Genomic DNA, 21,273 nt, shown 5'->3' with positions numbered 1-21,273 from the left:
AAAATAATGTTTAAAAAAGTAAAAAACTTTATACGATATATATAAAAAAGGGATAACAATAAACTGTAGTACAATCATTAAAAACAAAACAGTATTACACACTACACATTTTTTGTCATTAAACATGCCGTTTCTTCAGCCTGAGGAAATGGCGGGGTTAATGACGAGAAGCGCATAGCGTGTAATACTGTTTTGTTGTTAATGATTGTACTACAGTTTTTTGTTATCCCTTTTTAATATATTTTGTATAAAGTTTTTTACTTTGTTAAACATTATTTTGAGTCTCTTTTCACACATGGCTACCAACGGCTATCAACAAAGAACACACTGGGACCTTTTGCATCTGCCTTTGTGATTGATATCTGCACTGGGCCACTATAATAACCCAGTAGGTGATTCTTGCACTATTGTGTGCGTTTTCAATTGTGAGTACCCTTACACCTTGGATTTGGATACAGGGTGTTTTTACCTTATTGCTCTGCAATAGGAGTCGCCCGTCTTATCTCCACTCTTTGGATCATTGAATCTTGCACTGATTCCAGGAGGAGCTGCCTATTCCTGTGCACAGTTTGCTGGGACACTGCTAAGTTCCTAGACCGTCTCCCTAGGCATTATCTTTGCCTTCTCATATTGTGAGTATATTATCATCAATTGTACTCCTATTACGCAACCCATTGACTACACTAGGAGGTGCCTTTTCTTTTTCTTTTTAACTGAGGTTATATTGTCTGATTGGAATCTGATAAACCGGGATGAACCCAGAAGAGGCCAAGCCTTCAGAGCATTGTAGATTGCTCTAAGTTCCTGAATGTTGATCGGAAGAGAGCTTTCCTCCTGAGACCACAGGCCCTGTGCCTTCTTGTCACCCCAAACAGCTCCCCATCCTGATAGACTCACGTCCGTAGTCACAATCTCCCAGGATGGTCTTAGAAAGGATGTCCCTCGGGACAGATGATCTGAAAAGAGCCACCAAGAGAGCGATTCTCTAGACCAGCTGTCCAGGGAAATCTGTTGAGACAGATCCAAATGATCGCCGTTCCACTGCCTCAGCATGCACAGCTGTAAAGGTCTGAGACAGAATCTGGCAAAGGGAATTATGTCCATGCTGGACACCATAAGACCAATTACCTCCATACACTGAGCCACAGATGGCCTTAAGGAGGCCTGGAGGGCAAGACATGCTGAAACTAGCTTGCAACATCTCTGGATATCCTCATGGATATCGAGTATATTATAGTACCTAGGAATCCTACACTGGTGCTTGGAATAAGAGAACTCTTTTCTAAGTTTATCTTCCATCCATGAGATCGAAGAAGAGAGAGAAGAGATACCGAATGGTCTTCCGCTAGACGAAAGGATGGTGCTTCAACCAGAATGTTGTCCAAGTAGGGAGCTACTGCTATACCCTGGTTTCTGGCGACGGCCAGGAGAGCCCCTAGAACCTTTGTGAAGATTCGTGGAGCAGTAGCTACACCAAACAGAAGTGCAATGAACTGGAAGTGCTGATCCAGAAATGCAAACCTTAGGAACTGGAAATGGCCCTTGTGGATTGGAACGTGAAGGTAAGCATCCTTCAGATCTATAGTGGTCATGAACTGTCCTTCCTGAACTAGAGGAAGGATGGACCTTATTGTCTCCATCTTGAATGAGGGGACATTTAGAAACTTTTTTAAGCACTTTAGGTCCAGAATTGGGTGGAAAGTTTTGTCTTTCTTTGGGATCATGAAAAGGTTTGAATAGTATCTCAAACCTCTTTCTGTGATAGGATATGGGACAATGACCCCTAAGGAGGCCAGATCCCGCACACACCCCAGAAAGGCTTCCCTATTTTCTGGTCTGGAAAAAAGGCTTGAGAGGAGAAATCTGCCCTTGGGTGGATGAGATTTGAAACCTATCTTGTAACCTTGAACTATGACCTCCAGGACCCATGGATCCTGCATGTCCCTTAACCAAGCATCTGAAAACAGCAACAGTCTGCCCCCTACACGATCCAGCGCCGGATCGGGGGCTGCCCCTTCATGCCAACTTGGTCTCGGCAAGCTTCTTGTTCTGCTTGGATTTATTCTAGGATTGGTCCGGCTTCCAAGCGCTCTTGGTTTGCTCAGGATTAGAGGAGGACTGCTGACGTTGGGACTTTCAGAACAAAAGCAACGAAAATTAGATCCTTGTCCCTTAAACTTGTTCTTTTTATCCTGCAGTAGGAAGACACCCTTGCCCCCTGTAACAGTGGAGATAATGGAGTCCAGGCCTGGACCAAATAAAATATTTCCCTTAAAGGGAAGGGAAAGTAGTCTAGACTTAGAAGTCATGTCCGCAGACCAGGACTTCAGCCAGAGCGCCCGATGGGTCTGTACTGAGAAACCAGAAATCTTTGCATTCAGGCAAATAATATGCATGTTTGCATCACATATAAAAGAATTAACAATTCTCAAGGCTTTAATTCTTTCTTGGATAACGTCAAGGGGACCCTCTACTTTGATCAAATCCGCTAAGGAGTCGCACCAGTAGGCCGCAGCTCCAGCAACCGAGGCAACAACCGCTGCCGGTTGAAACAGGTATCCCGTATGCTAAAACATTTTTCTGCACGGGATCTGACGTCAGCAGCCCTGACGTACGCGCCTGACGTGCGTGAACAGTGAGCATGGAGTGTAGGCACACAAGCCTCCGGGAGACCAAATACAGCGTAGCTTGTTGCTGCCAGCAGCCCGCTGGGCTAACTTTTATACGGCAGGAGGAGCGCCCAGCAGGGCGGAAGTTTTCAGCGCTGTCGCCATTCAAGCATCTCTGTCCGGCTCACCCCTGCACCTCAGTTCTGCGAGGACGACGCAGCTCGTGGCGGCCTGCTTCCGCCTGAGATAGACCGCTGTGGAAAGGAGTGGAGAAGCGGCAAGGTAGTCGTCTAAAGCACACTGCCGTGTGCTTGGTCCGGTAATCCTGAATTGGCCTTGCATAAGTCCCCTGGCCAAGGACAGACTGCATCTTTTTACTTATTATGTGTTATAAGACTCTTGCCTTTAAAAAATAACATTGCCATTCCTGTTGCAAGCGTTGACTGCTGATGTGTTATAGCCTAGGAGTTGGGCAAGGAAGGGTGGAAAATTACTGCTGAGGTCTTTCCTATACCGGCTAAAGTTTTTTTGGAGCAACTTCTATAAAATAGTAAAGAACATAAAATATAAAACCTAAAACTGTGTTCCCCTGTGTTAAAAGTCTGGGTACTTAAGAGGGTAGGTGAAGTCTGTGCATAACTCCCGTAAAAACTTCTTGAGAGGAAAAAGGGAAGGAAAAAATCTGCAGTATGACAGACATATAATCTGGGAACAGTTAAGTTGTACTATTACTAAGTCCTCCCCCTAAAGCTTACATAACTAAGTGAAGATAGCCAGGGATTTGTTGGTTTGTGCTTTTTTATTAGCAATTTAAACAAAGTTTACATTCCTCCCCCTAACTGGCACATTGTCAAGCAGAACTTGTGTATTTATGACTTTTCTTCTCTTGGTATAAGAGGCTAATCTAGTCTGGGCCCTAGAGAGGGTGGGTGAAATTATACACCATCTACTCACACGCAGTTCACCTACATAACAGAATCCGGTGATCTGGCTCAGAAAGACAGGAAGTGGTGTGAATTCATGCACTTAAGTCCCCCCTCAGGGAGAATGTCATCCCAGTGAAGCTAGCCTAAAACCAGAAGATTGGCTTTTGATCCAAAAGAGAAAAGGGGGAAGGAAGGAATTTGTATTGGATTGATGGTTGCTCAGAACAGTGACTTGTCCACCTTTTCTTATTTTTATGTTGCTGAATTGAACAAAAGGCAGTAATTGATATCTGAAGTTGAATGTTTTCATAACTGCATTGTCTTATACACTATCTGTCTATTATAATTAGAAAGTATCTCTCTTGAAACAAGGGTCCACAGCTATACAGAAATTGCCGCAATTGGATATTTAAAGATAGATATATGTCATTTATCTTATTTTGTGTATTTAAGGTAATTCTCAGGGCTGATGAAATATAATCATATGTTTAAAGGCAGATATAGATTTATTCACTAGTTTGGGGAGTATTAGATCTGTTTTTATAAGACCACTTAGAGTTGTGGCACTAACTTGTGTTTTTTTTAGAATAATATTCTGCGGTATTATCGATAATAAGACTGATTGAGTGTTAAGGTTTTAAAGTTAAGGAGACTGACTAGTTGGTCTGCTCTCTGCATTAACAAGTGGCTCATCCTAAGTGGCAATTTAAGCCTTAGGTACTGTTTCTATGCTCTGGGAACATATTCATAAGTAAAATATCCCTTACTAAATTACTACAAAAGGGTGCCTAACGATTACAAATATTATGTCTCAAGCTCTTTAGATAGTAAAAGTGTTTTACTGTTATTGGGAGCGCAACTAGTTGGCCCACTGAAACTGTTTCCTCTTTTACTGGGTTTTTAGCTGGGCGACTGTACTAATAATTAAGAACTTTTTGTACCAAATAGACCAGTTATCTTGCTGGGGCCTGCACTGGTAGTGAACCACAGTGAATTTCTGTAAAACTAATCTCTTGCAACAACACATTTGCCTAAATTACAAAATACTGAGGTTAGGGAGAGAATAGGAGTGGGCAAATTAAAGGTAGAACTCTCCCTGTTTGCACCAAGTTATAGAGATCATCTCACACCTGTATTCACAATTAAACAACACACCAATTCCCATTTGAGGATCTTCGTTATTTTTTTTACTCACACCCCTTTTTATATATATATATATTTTTTTTTTTTCACTACACTAATTAAATCATAAGGTAAGACACATCTCACCCACAATCTTTTAATTTGGCACTCCACTTTTTTTTTTTTTTTTTTTCACTCTCTCCTTCACTTTATATGGAGAAATTCGTACACATAGCTAAAAACAAATCACCCACTATGCCACCTAAAAAAGACAAACACAAAGTCAAAAATCATATCTCTCTATCTCAAGATAGTATAACAGAAGAACCCTCTATACCCCAGACAAATTTTGATGTTCAACAGTTGGTAGAGCAGTTCTCACTATCAATGTTACTTCACCTAGAGCTGATTAGACAAGATGTCGCAGCCTTGTCACTGGAAGTAAGGCAGTTCAATAATAGATTAGATGAAGCAGAGGCTAGAATTTCCGAAACCGAAGATAGATTGAACTCACGTGAGCAAGATTCTAAACATTACGATTCTACAATTAAAAAATTACAGGATAGACTGGACGATCTAGAAGATCAATCTAGACGCAACAACTTAAGAATAGTAGGCGTCCCTGAAACCCAAGAATTTGCTGATCTCAATAAGTTCATTGACGAAATTTTACCAAATTTATTAGAGATGCCTAGCACCCGAACTAAAATAATGATTGAAAGAATACATAGAATAGGACCCTAGAAAAATAGACCCAATGGCACAATAATGAATAGACCCATAATTGTCAAATTTTCGCATTTTCAAGATAAAGTAGCTATTATGAGTTATTATAGGAAAAAGAAAGCCACAGTTCAGGTAAATGACAAAAAAATATTTTTATTTCAAGATTATTCATCCGAGACCTCCAATCGCAGAAAAGAAATGGCTCCTTTTTGTTCTAAATTAATAGAGAAAGGATTTAATGCTTTTCTATTATACCCAGCTAAGATTAAAGTATTAAAGTCTGGAGTGTGGCATGTTCTGTCTAACAAATTAGAAGCAAATTATTTTCTCGACAATATCCAGGATTGACTAGAAGTAACTGATTAGTATTTAATTATATCTGCTCCTAGGTAAAACCTTTGATGCAGGAAATAGTAATGCTAAAAAGTCTTAATGGAAGGGATACAAGAGATTTTTTATTTTAAAGGGGGGTTTGCCCCTCTTTTTCCCTTTTTTTTTTTCCTCTCTCTTTCTCCCTCTTGCTTTTGCACCCTTCTCCTCTTCTCCTTCTTTTTTGCTCTCCTCCTCCCCGGCCTTTCCTCTTACGTATTATATGTAAGGTTGGTGGCCAATCTCAATGTGGTATATAAATAGAATATGAGTGACAAGATTATTAATTTGGTTTCATGGAACGTCCGTGGAATAACAACTCCCATTAAGCGAAAGGCCATTTTGAAACATTTAAAGGTGTGTAATGCTTAAATTGCTTTCTTACAAGAAAGCTATTTGGTAGCCAATGAAGCTCTTAAACTTAAATCAGGCTGGGTTGGAGAAGTGGTGGCTACCTCGGGCACAAGAAGGAAGAGGGGCGTAGCAATATTGTTCCACAGAAATTTAGACTATAAAATTATACATAAATATATTGACGAAGATGGCAGATTCATTGTAGTACAGGTAGTTATAGCTAACTATAAATATACGCTATGTAATATCTATGCTCCAAATAATGGCGATAAAGAGTTTTGGAAGAATTTAACTAGGAAACTAACAAATTATTTAGATGATGGTCTGATTATTGCGGGTGATTTAAATTTAATTACACAATACCCTCTGGATCGCTTACACAGAGTTAAAAACAAGAATCAAAGAAAAAATAAAAGCTATAAGGCTGAGACAAACCTCCTAAAAAAATAAAAAAAACATTAAATCTGGTGGACATCTGGAGATTGCAAAACCCTGATTTAAAAGAATATACATGTGAATCTAAAACTCATAAAACTTTTTCACGTATTGATTACTTTTTAATAGACAAAAAACTAGCAGGTAGGGCACCAAGGGCAGATATCTCTGCAATTATTTTGTCAGACCACGCTCCTATCACGTTGCAACTGCAAACTGATCGGATAAAAAGATCGCACTTTTCGTTTAGTTTCCCAAAATATCTTATCAACAATTCTAAATTTAAAAACTGGCTAAATGAAAAATGGAAAGAATACATTCTTATTAACCAAAACTCGGTCCAAAACCCTGAAATTGTGTGGCAAGTTTCTAAAGCTGTTTTGCGGGGAGAAGTAAAAGCATACCTGTGCCATCTTAAAAAAAAGAATAGTGAGCGTAGTACACAACTCTCCAATCAATTAGTTAATGCATATAATACCTATTTAAGGGAAATGTCAAGTGGGAGATGGAGTGCATACCAGCAAGCGAAGAGGGAAAGGGAATTTTTTTTACATCAGAACGCGGCTACAGAAGTTTTAAAATCAAATGCAAAGTATTACAGACACAGGGGGAAAATGGGCAAATGCCTCTCTAACCTGGTTAAAGCAACTAAGGGCGCAAGATCCATTTTGGCGATAAAGAGTGACAAGAAAAGACTAACTCAACTTAACGATATTAGCGCTGAATTCTTAAAATATTACAAGCACATTTTTTCATCTTCCGTAAGTAATGAGGATAATAAGAGAATGTTCTGGGAATCATGTAATTTACCATATCTTCTAGAGGAAGATTTAAAAGATCTAAACAGTCCAATTACGCAGGATGAAGTTGAGAAAGTAATCGGACATTTAGCTTGTAATAAAGCTGCAGGGCCTGATGCACTCCCAAATGAATATTATAAAATTTTGCAAGAGTTTTCAACTTAATAAAGGGACTAGGCAAGGATGTCCGTTATCACCCCTGCTTTTTAATTTAAGTATAGAACCATTAGAATATCTCTCTATGCTGACGATCTACTGGTGTTTATTAGTAATGCAAGTGAAAACATTCCAAAACTTATGGAAATCCTTGATAGTTTTAGTACTTTTTCTGGGTATAAGGTAAACTCACAAAAATCCGAAATACTATGGCTTCAAAAGTCAGGAAACTATAAAAGTGACTGTCCTTTTAAAGAAGTTGAAAGTTTGAGGTATTTGGGGATTAATGTTAATATATCTCCAGAAAAATGGTACGAGGAAAATTTCGTAGAGCTAATTAATAAAGTGAAAAATGATTTGTTAAGATGGTTAAATTTCCCTCTCACTCTAGCAGGCAAAATAAATCTAGTCAAAATGATAATTCTCCCCAAATTTCTATATATTATGCAGAATATGCCTCTATTTTTAAAACCGTTCGATTTAAGAAGACTGAATAAAGTCTTTAGGATTTTTTTATGGGGAAAAGAGAAAGTTAAATTGTCCCTAAACAAACTTGCTCTCGAGAGAGACTCGGCGGGATTCGGTTTTCCATGTCTTCAAAAATATAATTGGGCTTGTCTAATAAAAATCATCCCAGATTGGCTATTAGATGTGGGACATTTTCAAATAAAGGAGTTAGAACAGGACCTTTTCTTGCCTCTTTCGCTTAAAGCTCTCATTCACTTAAACATATCTAAATTACCCATTCTGTTGAAAAGGATGTGTACTTTTAAAAACCCTATTATTGCATGGCACAAGATATGTAAATTTATAAAAGTTAACCACAGCTACTCCAAATATTTACCCATTATAGGTAATCCTGAATTCATAGAAGGAATAAACAATAAGATCTTTAAAAATTGGCAGGTTAGCGGCCTGGTCTATTTTGACCAATGTATCAACTGGGAGACCAGAAATGTTCATTCATTTGAAAGCATTAAAAGTAAGTATAGAATAGACAACAAAGACTTTTTTTGGATATTTACAAGTCAGACATTATTTGAACACTAGGAAAACCACTTCTGATAGTACAAGCTGGGAGGATCTGCACACAGGGATTGCCCTCTTCCGTGCTGGTATGCATTCCATCTCCTATTGGTATAAGTTGTTATTACAAAAAGAAGGAGAGAAGCATCTCACTCATTTGGCACAAAGGTGGACAATTGATATGCCAGGGATTGACAGCGAAGCGTTAAGCAAAAGATTTTTGAGGGCCTGGCAAGCTACCCCGTTATTAGCTTGGAGAGAGTCGCAACTAAAATTGATTAATCGCACATATGTAACGCCCTACGCATTAAGTCTTTGGAATAAAAATCAATGTTATGTCTGCTGGAGATGTAATTTCCCAAACGCAAATTTGACTCATTGTATTTGGAATTGTCCAAAGGTCGCATCCTTCTGGGCCCAAAATATCATTTTGGCTCTCAAAAATACTTAGACAACAGCTGCACCTTAAAATAGATGATATCATTCTGTTATATGAAAGGATGCCCTCAATGCCCAATCTGAATATAATGTTTATAAATTTTACAATTTTATGTGCCAGGAACATTATTTTTTCTTCTTGGAAATCCAAGAGAACTCCAAGTTTCTCGCAATTTATAAATAATATGCATTTAAAATTAACTATTGAACAATATGATACATTGATCGACTCAGAACAGGAAATTAAAAGATTTCTTAATAAATGGATTAACTTCCTACAAAGTTTACCTATAGAAATGCAGAAACAATATATATTTCCGTTTCGAAACTCGGTTTCTGTTCTGGAAGCCTGTCTTAGAGGAGAACTGCCCAATTGAGGTTATACACTGTTTTGGTGATGAGAGGAAAGGTTCGGGAGGGGGAAGTCTCGGGACTTTTTTTTCCCCTTTTTTTTATTTATTTTTTTTTTTCTCATTTTATTTTTTGCTGTACTTTGCCCTGCTTGGCCCAGTTTTGTTTTGTGCTGAATCAGTCTTGGTTTTGTTCTGGTCGGCCGGGACCAGTCAATTGAATATTCACGTAATATAACGTAGCCTCTTTTAGATTATAAAAGAAATAAAAAGCCCAGATAGTGGACTATAGAGATACTGAGATTAATATATTTTTGTTAAATCGGATTTTATTTTTTATGTCATAGGCTACTCTGAACTATTATTTACGTTTATTGCTCGCTTAAATGTGCTAAAGATATTGTATTCTAAGTCTACATCTAAAATTGTATCAGATGTTGTTGTTAATTTTTTCCTTTTTTTTGTTGCACACCCTGCGTGGTGTTCAAAAGATTATCAATCTCAATAAATAAAAAATAAAAAAAATTCTGAGAAAAGTTTCCATCTTTTTATCCATCGGCTCTCTGAATGACGAGCTATCCTTAAGTGGGATAGTAGTACGCTTGGCTAGCGTGGAGATAGCACCATCCACCTTAGGGATGGAACCCCACAACTCCAGCTGAGAGTCCGGGACCGGAATAATTTTTTAAAGGCAGACAAAGGGGAAAAGGAAGAAACAATTTTGTCCCACTCGTTCTTAATAATGTTTTCCATTTTTACAGGTACAGGGAAAGTTAGCAGTGCTACCTTGTCCTCGTACACTCTGTCTAATTTAGGGATCAAAGGTTCATCAGGCAACTTGGCCTCTGGAACCTCTAATGTTGACAGAACCTCCTTTAGAAGAAAACGTGTTCAATTTTAAATCTAAAAGCCAGAGGCCTAGAGGTAGCAGAATCCGATCCAGAAAGTTTACCCTCTGAAGACTTGGATACTTGAAAAACAGACAAATCTAATAAATCACTGGATGACCCCTGGACCGGAGAGCTATGTTTAACCTTTCGCTTGCACTTTGCATGGCGAGGTAAAGCACTAAGAGTCTCAGACACCGCCGTCTTTAACTGCGTGGGAAAGTCTGATGGTAAAAGGCTCCCTACAGGAAGCTGCATGGATGAGGGAGATGACTTATGGGTATGCACCTCACGGGACGGTGGGTCCTCAGAGGTGGGCGGCTCAGTAGTACTAAAGGGGTTAACCTTCTTAGACATAATAACCTTGTTGATGCATATGGAACATAGTTGAGGGGGCGGCATACCAAGGCCTCCTCACAATATAGACAGGTATTACTATTAGGGATAGAGGGAGTACCCTCGAGCATATCAGAATCCTTTATAGCTTGCGCTAATAACAGAAGGACACAGGATAAATGATCTTTTATTTATCACAAAACGGCAACTTTATACTCCCAATGACTGGGGCACTCACCACCTCCTAGACCCAGGCAACAGAGAAACAAACATTTTCTCCGACAGCTAGCTCAGTCAGGAAAGGAAAACGTAAGTGTGACCACACCTGGTCACGTGGTGCGCAAGACAGGACCGCCCTGCTATGAGAAAAAACAAGCCAAGCTACAAGCTGCGCAGCGTTCAAAATGAAAGTAAAAACCTTTATGTTCCATTACCACATAACAACAGTCTATGAGCCCAAAAAATCTCCACATAAAGCAGCATAAATCAACGTATCACATTTGATTAATCTCCACTGTTCAATAACCTCCCTCAGGAGGCATTAACCCAAGATCCTATTAAGTTAAAAGGAGCCACACCAGGCCTGGACTGGACGTCGGGCATACCGGGCAAATGCCCGATAGGCCGTAAGGTATTTTAGCCCCGCCCACTGCGACCTCACGGCATAAGAAAAAAAAATTCAAACTGAATTTTTTTTCTCAAAAATGTTAACTTAATGTTATTAATACATTTTAAATGTAATTTAATGTTTGGGGGCGGAGCCAACCGCCGAGGTGATAGGACATACATAGCAAGAGCTCCTGCATTTATTGCTCAATTTTGGTTCTTTTTTTTTCTCATATACCTGCAATTTTTTCTCCAGAACTACCTATCACCCTGACAAGACTATACTTATGGAAGGTCATTATAAAGACTTGAAGAAATAGATGAATAAAGGCTCTTATTTCGCTTCTCTACGCTACCACGAGGCCGCCAGTACCTTTGGCCTGTATACCTGCTGCCGAAACTTTCCTGCTACTGTCTTTCCCGATATTGGGGCACAAATATCAGAATCCTATCTCTTGACCAGCAGCCCAACATATCGCTAGGTCACTGCCAGTGACCGACACCTATCATGGACCCACATGCCCTCCTGCAGGAAATTGGCCTCCTATTGCGGCAGTCCCGGGAGGCCTTTACAGTTTCCCTTGATCTTGCTTGTGGCGCCATTATATCTCACCCCTTGAACAAGGACCTCGGCAGCACCAATGACCTTTTGCTTACCCCCGGAGGCACAACATTGGTCCCCTGCAGCGTCCCTCTGTCTCTACTCCCAGAACCCCAATCACAAGGCTATTCTGGCCCATCTCCGACAAAGAGGAGCTGCTTCGAGCCCACCTTGTTTTGCGGGCCCTCGGCTGGCTGGGGGTCTGCCAACATGGGAGCTGCGGCTGGCTATTCAGATGCGGAGGAATCCCAAGATCAAACAAGGCAAGCTGCAAGGATAGTGAAGCATGCAGCGCATAAGCTTCCCCTAAAGCTCTCAAATCTACTGGCTGGCCGACAAAGGATAGATTTGGCCCTGGAAACTTTCGCTGTAAATAAGGAGTTAGATCCTAATGCTCCACTACACCTACAGATTGATCTCTCACCTGGCACTCTGACACGCTTATGGAACCCTGTGTACCGCATTACTGACACTTACATCACCTTGAAAGCAGGGGTAGGATAGCGCTCTTGCTTCTATTACTCTCAGGTGACCTAACCTGTCTAGTCTGGATGCTAGGCTGACATCTTATCCTGGGAGAGTTACTGTAAGAAATCTATTAGACCTGATGACTACTGTTTTGTTATATTAATCATTTGTTGGCCAGAATTATGACTTTCATATACTTGGACCTAGAGCACTGAATGCTACTCTATCTATACTGCAGTATTAGCAGCGGGATTAAAAGCCTTATTAGGTCTACTATGATTTAAGTCATCCTACGGTTAACTACTAAATTGATTTTCTAATATAGCTATGGTTCTGTTATTCATACCATACGTTATTTGTTGTGAGTTGACTAGCTTACCTTTAAGCCCTAGCAATAATCTACATGTTACTAAACATAATGTGGCATTAAGTGCTAATATTTATTATTTGCACTATCTATACTAAAACAGGTAATAACGCGAATTTTAGCTGTAAACTAATGTTCCTGGATAAATGATGTAATAACCATTTGCACCATTAGATGGCTTAATCACCGTTTGTTTACTAAAATGTTTTGTGCTTAATGTTTTTTGAAATCCCACACTCTGTTTCTGGGACTACAATATCCTTACTGTATGACACTTCAGTGTTTTTCAGGATGATTTCCTATCTAGAAAATATTTTCGTATACTGTAATTATAGTTACATGTTTGTTTTGCCGCCTGGGCATAGGGCCCGTGTCTGGGCGACAGGGAACAGAAAACACAACCGTGTGAAGCAGCCTTATTTTATATTTTCATTACACTGCCTAACTAACAGCTGCACTTTTCGCTTTAGTGCGACTTCTATTTCTGGACAAGCAAGTATGCCTGTAAGTTGAAGCTGTTTCTCACTACTATCCTACTTCATTATATATATGTTTCATTTCTATATGTCTAAACTCCCCAGATTGATACTCTATGTGACATGAGTAATTCTATCTTGTCGGATATACCATTAGTCTAACGGGTAACCATTTTACTCTTAATGTCCACCTGATATCCAATATGTCCATGACCTTATATACAGGACTATACTGCCCTACACTGTAACAGTCTGATTACTTACATTATACTGTATGTCGTATTTATTTAATTATCTCCTCTCTAACCCACAATGAGCCTTCTGGATTTTATACTAGATTTTAAACTTTATATCCTTCTTGTCGCACTTACCCACCACCTCCCCCCCCTCTTTATAATGGACCTTCTACTCTAGGAGGACTAATTGCACGGCTTGTCTTGCCTATGCCGTATTCTAACCTTAGTATCTTTTTCCTAACATATATTCATAATTTACCATATAATCCACACCACGAAAAGATATTTCCATTTTTGATATTATTCTAACTACCCCTTATCAACCTATTCTAAACCGATGGCTTCTGCCATGACTGTTCAAATAGCTAATTTTTAGGTTGTGAAAAGAAAATGAGGTTCCAGTTCCATTCTCGTTCTGTTTAGCTCTTTATAGGATTATCTATAGAAAATTTCATCATTGTTTTTTGTAAAAGCTGTCTACTTGAAATTTACCACTTAGGTTTGATGCAAAGATATGATGTCTTATATCAGTTGTACTGTCTTCGTAAAACCTCAATAAAAATTTATTTAAAAAAAAATAAAAAAAAATGTAATTTAATGTTTAAACTTTATTATCGACTCTTGTGTTGTGTATATACTACTACTATTCAGCACTATATTGGCAGCGAACGGCTGACAGCTGTTTTAGGCCGCGTTCGGGCAGCGCTCAGGAGCTAGTGGAAGCGCTTCACTCCCAGCGATGACGTGGCGCTAGGTGACGTCACAAGCAAGGGAGCTTCGAAAAAACGTTCGCATGTGCAAAGGGATCTGCTGCACAATAATGGACTGCACATGCGACCCTTTTTTCTAAGCTCCCTTGTATTGTTGCTGGGCTGCCAGTGCCTGCCGAGAATGAGTTCCCCAGTCTCTTCGCAAACAACGGAACTCTGACCCACCTCCATTCAGCTGCTCTCAGCTCAGCCCCTGTAGCTTATCCTGCACTGAATAGAGGTGGGTCAGAGTTGCGATGTTTGCGAAGAGAGACTGGGGAAATCATTCTGGCTCTGGGGATCAAAATCGGCAATTCCCAGAACACCGCCCATGCATCTCTAACCCGCCCGATCGTGAAATACACAATAAAAAGAAAATACACATAATTACACAATGCTTGAACGTCATATATATAATATGATTTTTTGTGAGCTCTAGATAATGTAGCCCATTTCTTTTCACTTCATACGCTACGTATGAAGTGAAAAGAAATGGGCTACATTCTCTAGAGCACACGAAAAATCATATTATATATGTATAAATAACATGGCAGCCTCCACAGCAACACGTGTGTGGAGGCTGCCATGTTTCCAAGCGTCTGAGCTTGCTCTGAAAAGTCCCAGCTTTTCCAGCACACTGGAAGCGCTGGGACTTACGTCACCAGAGCGCTCAAAAAACGCCAGCCATCTCACTTGCAAGTGTGAGAAAAACGCTCGAACGCAGCCCATGTTAGACACTAGTGTGCTGCTGCGGCTGCCTGTGTGTCACGTGTGTGACTGTCACTCAGTGGTTGGAGGGAGGCCTCAGGCCGGAAAGATGCTCCCGGGCCAATGCTCCATCATGGCTGGCATATTGGCTGTGTCCTGTCATTCAGTGAGGCCGGGGACTCAGGGAGCAGTGCTTGATGTCACGTGTGTGGTGCGTGCCAGACTCAACTGCCAGATTCTGAGGTGAGGAGTCCTGCGAGTGCACTGCGAGGCTGCGACTCAGCTCAGCAGGTGGCCAGGTAGGTGAGGTCTGGTCTCAGAGAGAGAGTACCTTTTCTATTTCTACTTATTTGAGTCAGTGTTGTTGCTCAATGCTGCTTGCATAATTAAAATAAAATAAATATAATACACACTAGCCTAGTAGTACTAGGCCTGGGCTGGGCCGGCCGTCTATGTACAATAGTCTCCTCCTCTGCTGCGGCCGTATATGGGGATTACATGTGCCACCATGGACTCCTCCATTTCTCGTGGCTGTACCACATCACACAATATCTATTTTGGTGGGTTGCACTGGTCCTGGGGCTGGGTGGGAAGAAAACATAAGAGCACCATCTATGCAGAAGATTCAGAAGAACCAGCAGACTCACTGTATTCCTGTGGCTGCCTGGGTGTCTGTCTGTCACCTCAGTGAAAATGTGAAAAAACAAAACAGCGTTTATTAGCAGGTTACAGGTAAGCTGTTTTTTTAAAAAAATAAATCTTTATTATTGCATTTGCTGGAATGCTGGCTCAGGCTCACACAGAATCCCTAGTAATCCATCCTATCCTAAGTTTTCACTGCAGACAGACAGTCACCAGTAGTCAGAATAGAACAGTCTGTCTGATGATTGATCATTATCATAAATTATATAATATGAGTCATCATAACTCACATATCACAACATACTGACTGAGATCACTGTCATTATAAGTCGCTGTTACTGTCTGTGTGACTGTCTGTTATTCACATGTCACATACTGATATATTCTGATTCAGCATATATCAGTATGTGAGTGACACTGACTGACTCATAAATAATGCAATTGTTTTTGCTGCCTTGGATGATCATCATCTCTTGAAGTCTTGAATTGAAGAGATTAATGATGATCAATCATCCAAGGCAGCAAAAACAATTGAAGAGATAATCATGCCCTATATGGAATGTGTTATATAATATTAAGTGTCAGTGTGAGTCAAAGACATAATTCTGTGTGCCATATATATTTATATATGTGTGTTATGTGGCATATACTTTGTGCAATTGTGCCATATATTATATATACAGTATGTGTGTTGTGTCATTTACTTTGTGCATTATAGCTACCCCTAAATTTGTGATGTGACATACACTTTGTGACCTATAAATTAGATCAATGATCATACAAGGCAGCAATAAGCAAGTCAGTCACTGTCAGAATCTATAAAACTAGTTGTACCTAGCCTAATTCAATTAAATAAACTTTATTTTGTTGAATTACACTAGCTGCAACCAGTTTTATAGATTCTGAGTCAGCCATCAGTAATCAGTATGTGTAATGATTCAATTTCTTATTGCTTCCTTGGATGGTCATTGTTGATCTTCTAAAATCTTTATTTTATTGAATTGGGCTAGCTAGCTACAATGTAGGACCCACTGCATTATGTCTGACCCCTCTGTGTCATGTCTGACCTCTCTCTGTGCCCCTCTGCATCATGTCTGACCCATCTGTGTGCCCCTCTGCATCATGTCTGACCCCTGTGTGTACCCATCTACATCACGTCTGACCCCTCTGTGTGCCCCTCTGCATCATCTCTGACCCCTCTGTGTGCCCCTCTGCATCATGTCTGACCCCTGTGTGTGCCCCTCTACATCACTTCTGACCTCTCTGTGTGCCCCTCTGCATCATGTCTGACCCCTCTGTGTGCCCCTCTGCATCATGTCTGACCCCTGTGTGTGCCCCTCTGCATCATGTCTGACCCCTCTGTGTGCCCCTCTGCATCATCTCTGACCCCTCTGTGTGCCCCTCTGCATCATCTCTGACCCCTGTGTGTGCCCCTCTACATCACGTCTGACCCCTCTGTGTGCCCCTCTGCATCATGTCTGACCCCTGTGTGTGCCCCTCTACATCACGTCTGACCCCTCTGTGTGCCCCTCTGCATCATGTCTGACCCCTCTGTGTGCCCTTCTGCATCATTTCAGACCCACTGAATTATGTCTGACCCCTCTGTGTGCCCCTCTGTATTATGTAGGAACCTCTGCATTATGTCTGACCCCTCTGTGTGCCCCTCTGCATCATGTAGGACCCTCTGCATTATGTCTGACCCCTCTGTGTGCCCCTCTGCATCATGTAGGACCCTCTGCATTATGTCTGACCCCTCTGTGTGTCCCTCTGCATCATGTAGGACCCTCTGCATTATGTCTGACCCCTCTGTGTGTCCCTCTGCATCATGTAAGGCCCTCTGCATTATGTCTGACCCCTCTGTGTGTCCCTCTGCATCATGTAGGACCCTCTGCATTATGTCTGACCCCTCTGTGTGCACCTTTGCATCATGTCTGACATAATGTAGAGGGGCACACAGAAGGGTCAGACATGATGCAGAGAAGGAGTCAGACATGATGCAGAGGGGCACACAGAGGAGCCAGACATGATGAAAATATGTTTTTTTATTAAACTAACACATTTTTAAAAAAAAATATTTTACTTTATTTTTTCATACCAAACAATTGACACAATACAGTGATTATAGGGTGTGGGGAATGTTAAATGTTTTTGTAACTTAAACAAGTATTAATCTTGCCATGTTTGGTTTACGGTCAAATAAGAAATGGTGAGTGGAGGGGGGGGTGGGCCTCTTTAACCTAAAATGCCTGGGCCTTTTTTTGGTCCCAGTCTGGGCCTGAGCCACACTGTGACCCTGTCTTCTAGCGTTTTCAACATATGTCAAAATTTAAACGATCTTACCAGAATCCATGCTGTGGAACAAAAACACAGTCTCTCAAGTGTGACAGTCTTGTAACATCGCTCCTGACATGGACTTGAGTGAAGAAAAAATAGACAGTGAAACTCGTCAACACTGGTTGCTGAAGGAGCTGTTAGCAAGCAGTCTGGATGAGTTCACAGGAAGACTCTCCCTGCATCTCCAGACTCTAACTTTCATCAATGCTCTCACTGAGAGGTTGACAAGACTACTTAAAACTCCAGTCCCATATGGAAGGGCAGATACCCCTCCTGAGGAACAACTCCAAAATCTTCTGACACTTCTCTGCCATACTCCTGTGATGAAAGGCAAAGAATGACTGGGGTATGGGGGAAGTGGGAGAGGTATTTAAGCCTTTGGCTGGGGAGTCTTTGCCTCCTCCTGGTGGCCAGTTTCAGTATTTCCCAACAGTAAGGAATGAAGCCATGGACTCTCCTTATATTAAGAAGGAAATACATTTAAAACATTGAAAAAACGTATTTAGTGCATAGAATTTTTTTAAAAGTGCCATGTCTGTTTCATTGCAACAAAAAATACTAAAATCACCAGAATTATATGATTATGCTACACCCAATATTTGATATTCAATTTGCAACTGTTAGAGAGCTAACAATTGAAATGTGATGTAAAGTAAATGGATCATATCTGAGCCAAAATGACACCGTGCCTGATGATGAGACCTAGGAGTAGATTTATCATACCCCGGGCGGACATGATTCGCTATAGCAAATCATGTCCGCCCTGCATCGCTTAATGCCTACAGCATATTCTGTCAGCATTTAACGTTGCACAAGCAGTTCTGGTGAACTGCTTGTGCAATGCTGCCCCTAGCAGAGGTGGTAGACGAGTTAAGGAGCAGCGGTCTTAAGACCGCTCCTTCTTAACTCCTGTTTCCGGCGAGCCTGAAGGCTTGCGCGGAAACAGCTGCATCAAGCGCCATACGTAGCTTGATGAATCGGCCCCCTAGTATGCAATTTTCACTGTACCTATGTATGTCTGGCTCATTAATTGTCTTTTGTTATATTTTTAGTACAAACATGTTTACTACTATTGACCCATGGCTTACACTATACAACTCTCAATTTACCGCTGTGCTTCATCAGTTCTGTGCTTCCATTCCATGGTAATAAAATCTCTACTGAAAAACGCAAAAATAATTTTTAAATAATCATGATGTTTCTTTTGAACTCACCTCATTCCAATAATAACTGTTCCTAAATAGCCTTCTGTTCCTTCAAAGCATTTTGCAAACTAAAAAGAAAAAAAAATAAATCATTTTTCATTGTAGGTTAAAAGGATGCTTTACTGCACTGGTTTTCAAACCTGTCCTCAGGCCTCCCCAACAGGCCAGGTTTTCTGGATGACCTTGGATGGGATCAGATAAAATAAACCTGTTTACTAATCAGCTGATTATCTTACCTGTGCTTTAGTTCAGACATCCTCACAATGTGACCTGTTAGGGAGGCCTGAGGGCAGGTTCGAAAACCAGCGTTTTATAAACAATATCACAGTGCATACTAGAAACTGTATGATAGTTTTCCATAACTGTAGCTGGGTTCTCCATTTTGGGTGGCTGATGCTGTGTAATTTTTCACTACTTGATACTAATGTACTTGGTAATGAGTGTCAGTAATTTGTGATTACTTTGTTGCCTCTAAGTGGTTGGTTTTGAATGGTGTTGTACTGGGTAAATGGTAAGTGGTTAGTGAAGAGTAGTGGCTGCTCTAGGAATCACGTTGAGTGTTAATTAATGTAATGTCTGTGCTGGGTAGATGTATTTTGGTCATGTTACTGGATACCATGTGACGTCTGGTTGCTTCAGAGTGTCTGTTGATGGATTGTTATCAGTCCATGGTAGTTAATGCAGACATCCGAACTCTCCCTGAAGTTCAGGGAGTCTCCCTGATTGTAATAGCAGCTCCCTGATGCCAGCATATGGAGTGCAATCTCCCTGAAACTCCAAATACTATGATCCAATGTGGCCCAAATCCGCAAAAGTGTTTCTTTAAGGAATACCTTTAGTTGCTGGGACGTTATAGAACCCTCAAAGCATGCACCAGTAACCAAAAAGCCCCCACTGATTTTAATAAAATAAAACACAAATACTACCTTATTAACTGCACGTAATTAAACTTTGTATTCTAAAATATTTGAGTATTCAACAAGCGTACGATCACTGAAAAATAGGTTTGTTGTATGTGGTTGTGCAATAAAGCTACTTTTTTTAATGTGACTTTAGTGGGAAGCTACTTTAATGATAAGTCTATCTTATTTAGGGTTTCAAGGTGTCCAATATATAACTTAGGGGGGTGGCGGCGCAGCAGCAGGAGAAGCCACCTCCCTGAAATGAGTTTTTGCAGGTTGGCATGTCTGCTAATGCATAATTATTTGCTGATAAATGGATAGTGCTGTTGTGATGACTGATTGGTGCTAAAAGATTCTTTGGTAGATGAGTGGTTGATTCTGGATTGTTAGATCTTGGTGGCTGTTGCAGATTTTTTGGTGCTTGGTTGTCAAATGGATGGTGGCTTATTATGCTTAGTGGTCAGTGAGGCTATTTTATATTTGTGCTTGGAGATGGTTGGATGGTACTTGGTAGCTGGTAATGGATTTATTTAAAAGGTTTTCAAACAAATCAAAGCATAAAAGAGAGTGACAATATGTAGTCACGTTAAAAAAATATATAAAAATGCACTTACTAGAATTGTAACGTCAATGTGCTCATCATAAACATATCAATGTCCATTGAAAAATGTCTGGTGGTCCTGTCGATTCTGATGGCCGCTTTTCAAAAAGGTGTTTTAACATGAATAAATATTGTCACTTTGAGTCGCATATGCGCTCTCTTTTGAGATTTAAACAGCAACATTTTGCTTACGAGCAGCTCCAGCGTCTTTAAAGTGAACATTGTTGGGAAATCAACACACAGAACAAGCAGAGGATTTTTATATTCAATTACTTATTTATCCTTTTGTGTGAATCAATATTATGACTGTGTGAAATTGTATAGTTGAAGCTTTATTTCCCACACTCCTTATTGGACTTTTTGGGAGCGCTTTTCAATTGTTTTTTGTTTTGTTTGTAAAGGTTTTCAAATATTTTATTTTTTAACTAACATATTATGCTAATAGTAAACATTTGATTTGAAGTGCTTAACTAAACATCATATACTCACATGTGCTTGCACATCCTTGTAAATTTTTGTATAGATTGGTGAATTTTTTTCTGCATCAAATGCCATTTCAGGAAATCTAAGAGTACCATAGAAACTGTATCCTGAAACCAAATATAAAACAGTATTACTTTAATTAACATGAGTTACATATGCATACACATTAGCTGCTGTTTCAGAGGGATCACACTGCAGAAGTTCATCGGTTATTAGGCAGTTTACTGACGAGAGAGGGCAGAAGATGAGTTAATTTTCTTTAACTTTTATAGCTCATCTAAGCACTAAACAAACATTGAAGGGGACATTTAAACATAAGAAAATAAACTGCTGAATTGATATAGAATAGTTTTTGCTTAAG

The 21,273-nt window shown here is 40.2% G+C and overlaps 1 long non-coding RNA gene across 1 annotated transcript in view; it reads right to left on the bottom strand.

Moving 5' to 3' along the window:
- LOC128637439 (uncharacterized) overlaps positions 1 to 19,301 on the bottom strand; it is a 47,345-nt gene extending 28,044 nt beyond the window's left edge. The window contains exons 1-2 of the long non-coding RNA XR_008399007.1: positions 19,262 to 19,301; positions 18,936 to 18,994 (exon numbers count right to left, since the gene is read on the bottom strand). This is a non-coding gene — a long non-coding RNA (uncharacterized LOC128637439). The remainder of the gene's footprint in view (positions 1 to 18,935; positions 18,995 to 19,261) is intronic.
- Positions 19,302 to 21,273: the final 1,972 nt, after the last annotated feature.

This window comes from Bombina bombina, chromosome 1, assembly GCF_027579735.1.
Source record: "Bombina bombina isolate aBomBom1 chromosome 1, aBomBom1.pri, whole genome shotgun sequence".
NCBI lineage: Eukaryota > Metazoa > Chordata > Amphibia > Anura > Bombinatoridae > Bombina > Bombina bombina.
The sequence above is the reverse complement of the archived record's forward strand: the minus strand, read 5'-3'. Positions and strand labels throughout refer to the sequence as shown.